Below are 5,497 nucleotides of genomic sequence, written 5' to 3' on the forward strand. Positions count from 1 at the left end.
TGCCCCCCTCCTATGAGCCCTGCTCTGGGGACCTTGAGTTCCCTCTGAACTTGGACATTTGAGGCTGACCCTTCCACACTGCACTATAATTCAATTCTGTAATGAATTTCGGGTGTCAATGATCACGCCCAACTCTAGTCCTAAAAAGGATAAGCGGTCGCTGCAAATATAATCCGGTCTAAAAGTCCGGAGTCGAATCCCACAGAGAACTAAGGTTTCACTGTAATTGTTCAATATCGCAAAGAAGACAAGTTTGAACAATTCCTAAATTATAATATTAAGATTTTTATATCTAACTAATTAACCAACAAATACTATAAAACGGTAAAATTATCAACTAACGAGACAAAGGTTTGGAGACTAAATTAAGGAGGTCTAGAGTTATGATTTCCCCAATTGTTGATTTCATTAGTTGTATGTTTCTTATAGCTTTGAATTAGTTGCCTGTATCAATCATGAACTCTCCAGCTATCATAAATCTCTCTCAAGCAATTATGATAATTTACTAGACGCACTCTCTCAAGCTACGCTATCTAGATTCACATTACAGTTCACTTATATCGCACCCGAGGTATCGTTATCTCTAATCCAACCTCTAAACCCTCGGTTATGACTCTCGCCTATACTACGGGAGTGATGTTGTTCAAACAACTACCTAAATATGCACTCTCTCTCAAGCAGATACATAATAAATAGGAACGGCTAATTGAGGATCATTTCAATTAACCAAAATCAAAACGTAGTTGAACAAATAGAGATTAACAACTAACTCAAAACTATATTAATATAACAACCAATTCATCCCCAAAAGGTTCCATTAAAACCCTAGAAAACGAATTAGCTATTCATAAAAGTATGTGAAAACACAATACTCCAATTCATAACCAACAATAAAATAGGAAGAAGAAGGGGAAAAACTCGTAGTTGAATCTTCCTCCTTGCTCCTAGCGTGTTCTTGCCTCCAAGGGTGTTGTCTAACCCTAAAGTAGTGCCTCTTCCTTCAAAGTGGTGTTTTAGGATGTATTTATATGACCTAGGGTTGATGAGGCGCGGAATTCTTCAATCCAACTTCGGATGGGAGAGCTGGAATCCGCGCCTGCCTTCGCGTCTAGACGCGGACTTTGACGCGGACCGCGTTTGCCTTCGCGTCTAGACGCGGACTTTGACGCGGATCCAGCTTTTGAGATTCTTCCATTTCGCGAAGCGCTCCGTGCCTTTGCTTCACTTCACTGTTTTGTGCCTTAACTTTTCTCCTTTTTCGCGTCCGACTTCGTGCCACGCACGAGAATAGACGAGCTCACACTCCTTTAATTTCTTCTTTTTGTGTCGAATTGTCATCGTTTGATCATTTATCATCCAAACTCGTTGCTACACATAAGAAACACATAATGAGTATATTTCACTTCGAAAATCATGTAATCTCCCGCGACACACACAAGAATTAATATGCAAATATACTCAAAAATATGCACTTTTCTTCATTTATCAACACCCCACACTTAAACTCTTGCTTGTCCTCGAGCAATCAAACTACACTTTTTTTATAGACACGACCTTTTTAAAAATTTCTCCTAACTCATCACACCAAGAGTATTTACAATAGACTAAGCACAAAAGCGCAACATCTTCACCTCAAGATTTGACTCACAAGTACCACGCGTTATTCACAACTCACCCACTTACTCTAACATAGAGGTCACTGACATTACCTTTCCTTCATGAATCAAGTGCCCTCACACAACAAAAGAGAGTAGTTCCACACAATAAAATTTAAGAACACTTAGGAACTCAAGATAGAAAGAATTCGCTCACTCTCAGAAATAACATTCATATGCCACAAAAGATGCACCATAAGCTTGCCCATAGTGTACTGCTCCACTAATCGAGTTCATTCATCTATGATCAATTAGGACTTATTTGGTTGTAATGTAGGCTATGAGACGGGTAGGATACATTTAGATATAAGAGTGACTACACCTCCCTAAGCACTTTAACATTCAAACCCCATACTTATGTCAAACCAAAACTCCACCTTCACATCAGTGTATATTACCCATTCTTCTTTAAGCACACTTACATCAAAAGCCACCACTTATCAAGGAATTTTTTTTTTTCACAACAATCGAACTTTTTTTTTTTTAATTCAAGTGGCTCTTACTTTTTTTAAAACAGTGCACCTTTCTCCTTGTTTCATTAGTTCCACTCGAAAGCCAAACCAACCACCCCACACTTTAACTTTTACATAGTTCATAATAATTCAAGTGCTCATGAGAGGTTAAAAGGTTCAAATAGATGATTAATTCAAACAAATGGGTAAGGCTTGTAATGTGGTTGCCAAAGAAACAAGATTACAGGCTTAAAGGGGTTAACTACGATACATAGCAATTAGGTGGGTAAAATATACATATCTGGCTCAACAAAGAAAAGCCTATATCACTTCCAAGACTGAACAAAACTACTATTTCGCTTTGCAAACACACAGGGCAAGTTCTAGGCATCAAATGCAATGCACAGAATATAACAAATCCTAACACACACATGGCACATAACTCACTCAGGATTGGTTTCATCAAGACACTCTAGTCAAAGCAGTTAAGCAAATTTAAGATAATACAATTTAAGGTACTTCTACAAGAGTCAAAACCTGAGCATAAGCGTCACAACCAAAGTACTCACTATTCTCAAGGCATAACCAAGTCAAGAGATATTGCTTCAATTCAAAGCACAACACAATGGCTCTTACTCCCAAAAAAAACTAACTACACCCGGTTCAAACAAAACCCTTGGAAAAGAACCGCGACACAAAGAAAAACCAAGGAGGAATTATTACACTACCTACAAAGAAAATCTTTTTATCCTTTTTCTTTAGACTTAAGTCCCTCAAGAAAATTGTCTAATAGATCCATCGTCGGGAAAAGTCCAATCTTTTCTATTTTAAAAAAAAATTATTCAATTAAACTAACACAACTAAAATAGCATAGAAAATCACCTAGATAATCTCCTCACCCCACACTTCAAATTGTGCATTGTCCCCAATGCACACCATAACTAATAAAAGGGTAAAAGAGACTCCCTGGTAGGCCAAAGGTCGAAGCACTAACAACTCATGGGGTACTCAGACTTCTCCCAAGCTTGGTCCTTCGTGCGGGTACCTCACACTTAGTTCCAACCATTTGGTTCGTTATTGCATCCTTCCAATACCTTTGCTTTCCATGCTCCTAAAAAATAAAAAATTGACACTACAAAAATAATACAATTAAAAAAATAAAAAAAATAAAAGAAAGCAATAAAGCTGGGTTGCCTCCTAACAAGCGCTTGATTTATCGTCGCGGCACGACGCGAATCACTTTTTGCCTCCACCTCGAGCTTATGAATTGAACCTCAAGTTTTGCTTCAAGCTTATGATTATGCTCTTGGGGCGGTACAAATTCTTGCGAGCCAAAAATTAGATAAAATCTTATGCACTTTTTGGCTCTCGACCGAGGAGTGTCACCTTGCCTAGACGGCCTTGAGAAATCCAAAATATAAGGCTCATCTACCTCTTCCTTGGACTCCTTTTTATGCTCATAAGGGTGAATTTCCATTTCACCGTCTGAACATAATGTAGAGAAGTGTTTGGAATAAGGTCCAACGCGCTCAAATACATGAACTTCAAGATTTTTAACCTCCTCAACACCAATCACACTAGAGTTAACTAAATTTTTATCTTCAACGTCCTTGGTTGACTCTAGTATTACTTCTTCAACATCGACATCCTCAAATTCTAGTTGGTTAGGCTGTTGGTTTTCTACTCTGACCTCCTCCATTTGCACCTCAATTTCAGCATATAATTCATGCTCTTCTTGGCTACTATCCACAATATTGGCTTGTTGAGCATTAAATACCTCAACTAGTTGACTCACTTGTGCCTCCAGGTTGCGAATAGCAGCATCTTGCCTTTGTATGTGCAGTTGTTTCTCATCATTTTGTTCCACAAGGCACCTTAGCATATCCTTGATCTCTTTCAAGTCATCATCCCTGGGTTCTTTGTTCCTATTAACTTCACAATAAAAAGAAGAACCATCAAAGTAAGGGGTTGAGGAAAGATAAGAAATATAAGCACAACCATGAAAGTGACCATTTAGTCCACCACACATATCACATACATTCCACACATAAGATTGAGTTGGTGCACATTCGGGAATATTTTGATAATTTTGCCATGGGTGGTTTTCTTCACAATATGCATAAGGAGGATTAAAAGCAGAATTACCAACATCAAAATTTTCATAATTCCAGGATGCCATGTTTCTCAATTAACAAGTAAAACAAAAATAAAAAAATCAAATACAACAAAACAAAAATAAAAGTTCAAACTTGTAACCTAGCAATATGTACACCTACAGCTACACCGTTAGTTCCCCGGCAACGGCGCCAAAATTTGATCACGCCCAACTCTAGTCCTAAAAAGGATAAGCGGTCGCTGCAAATATAATCCGGTCTAAAAGTCCGGAGTCGAATCCCACAGAGAACTAAGGTTTCGCTGTAATTGTTCAATACCGCAAAGAAGACAAGTTTGAACAATTTCTAAATTATAAAATTAAGATTTTTATATCTAACTAATTAACCAACAAATACTATAAAACGGTAAAATTATCAACTAACGAGACAAAGGTTTGGAGACTAAATTAAGGAGGTCTAGAGTTATGATTTCCCCAATTGTTGATTTCATTAGTTGTATGTTTCTTATAGCTTTGACTTAGTTGCCTCTATCAATCATGAACTCTCCAGCTATCATAAATCTCTCTCAAGCAATTATGATAATTTACTAGACGCACTCTCTCAAGCTACGCTAGCTAGATTCACATTACAGTTCACTTAGATCGCACCCGAGGTATCGTTATCTCTAATCCAACCTCTAAACCCTCGGTTATGACTCTCGCCTATACTCTGGGAGTGATGTTGTTCAAACAACTACCTAAATATGCACTCTCTCTCAAGCAGATACATAATAAATAGGAACGGCTAATTGAGGATCCTTTCAATTAACCACAATCAAAACGTAGTTGAACAAATAGAGATAAACAACCAATTCAAAACTATATTAATATAACAACCAATTCATCCCCAAAAGGTTCCATCAAAACCCTAGAAAACGAATTAGCTATTCATAATAGTATGTAAAACTACAATACTAAAAATCATAACCAACAATAAAAAAATAGGAAGAAGAAGGAAAAACTCGTTGAAGAATTCCGCGCCTTGCTCCTATTGTGTTCTTGACTCCTTAGGTCGAATCTCCGGTCTCCTTAGCCTCCTTAGGTCTAAAATTATGTCAAAAGTATGTCCAAAAAAATATGTCTCTTCCTTCTTGGCCGGCTTCCTTCGTTTAATATAGGGTTTAGGCTTAAAATCCCGTGTTTTGCACTTTGGTCCCTGAAGTTTACGCGTCCTGCCACGGTCCTACCGCGGTTACGCCAGGACCGCGGCCAGAGTGGCCTTCAGAATCTGCAGCAGT

This window comes from Nicotiana attenuata, chromosome 9 (genome assembly GCF_001879085.1).
Source record: "Nicotiana attenuata strain UT chromosome 9, NIATTr2, whole genome shotgun sequence".
In the NCBI taxonomy this organism is placed as follows: domain Eukaryota; kingdom Viridiplantae; phylum Streptophyta; class Magnoliopsida; order Solanales; family Solanaceae; genus Nicotiana; species Nicotiana attenuata.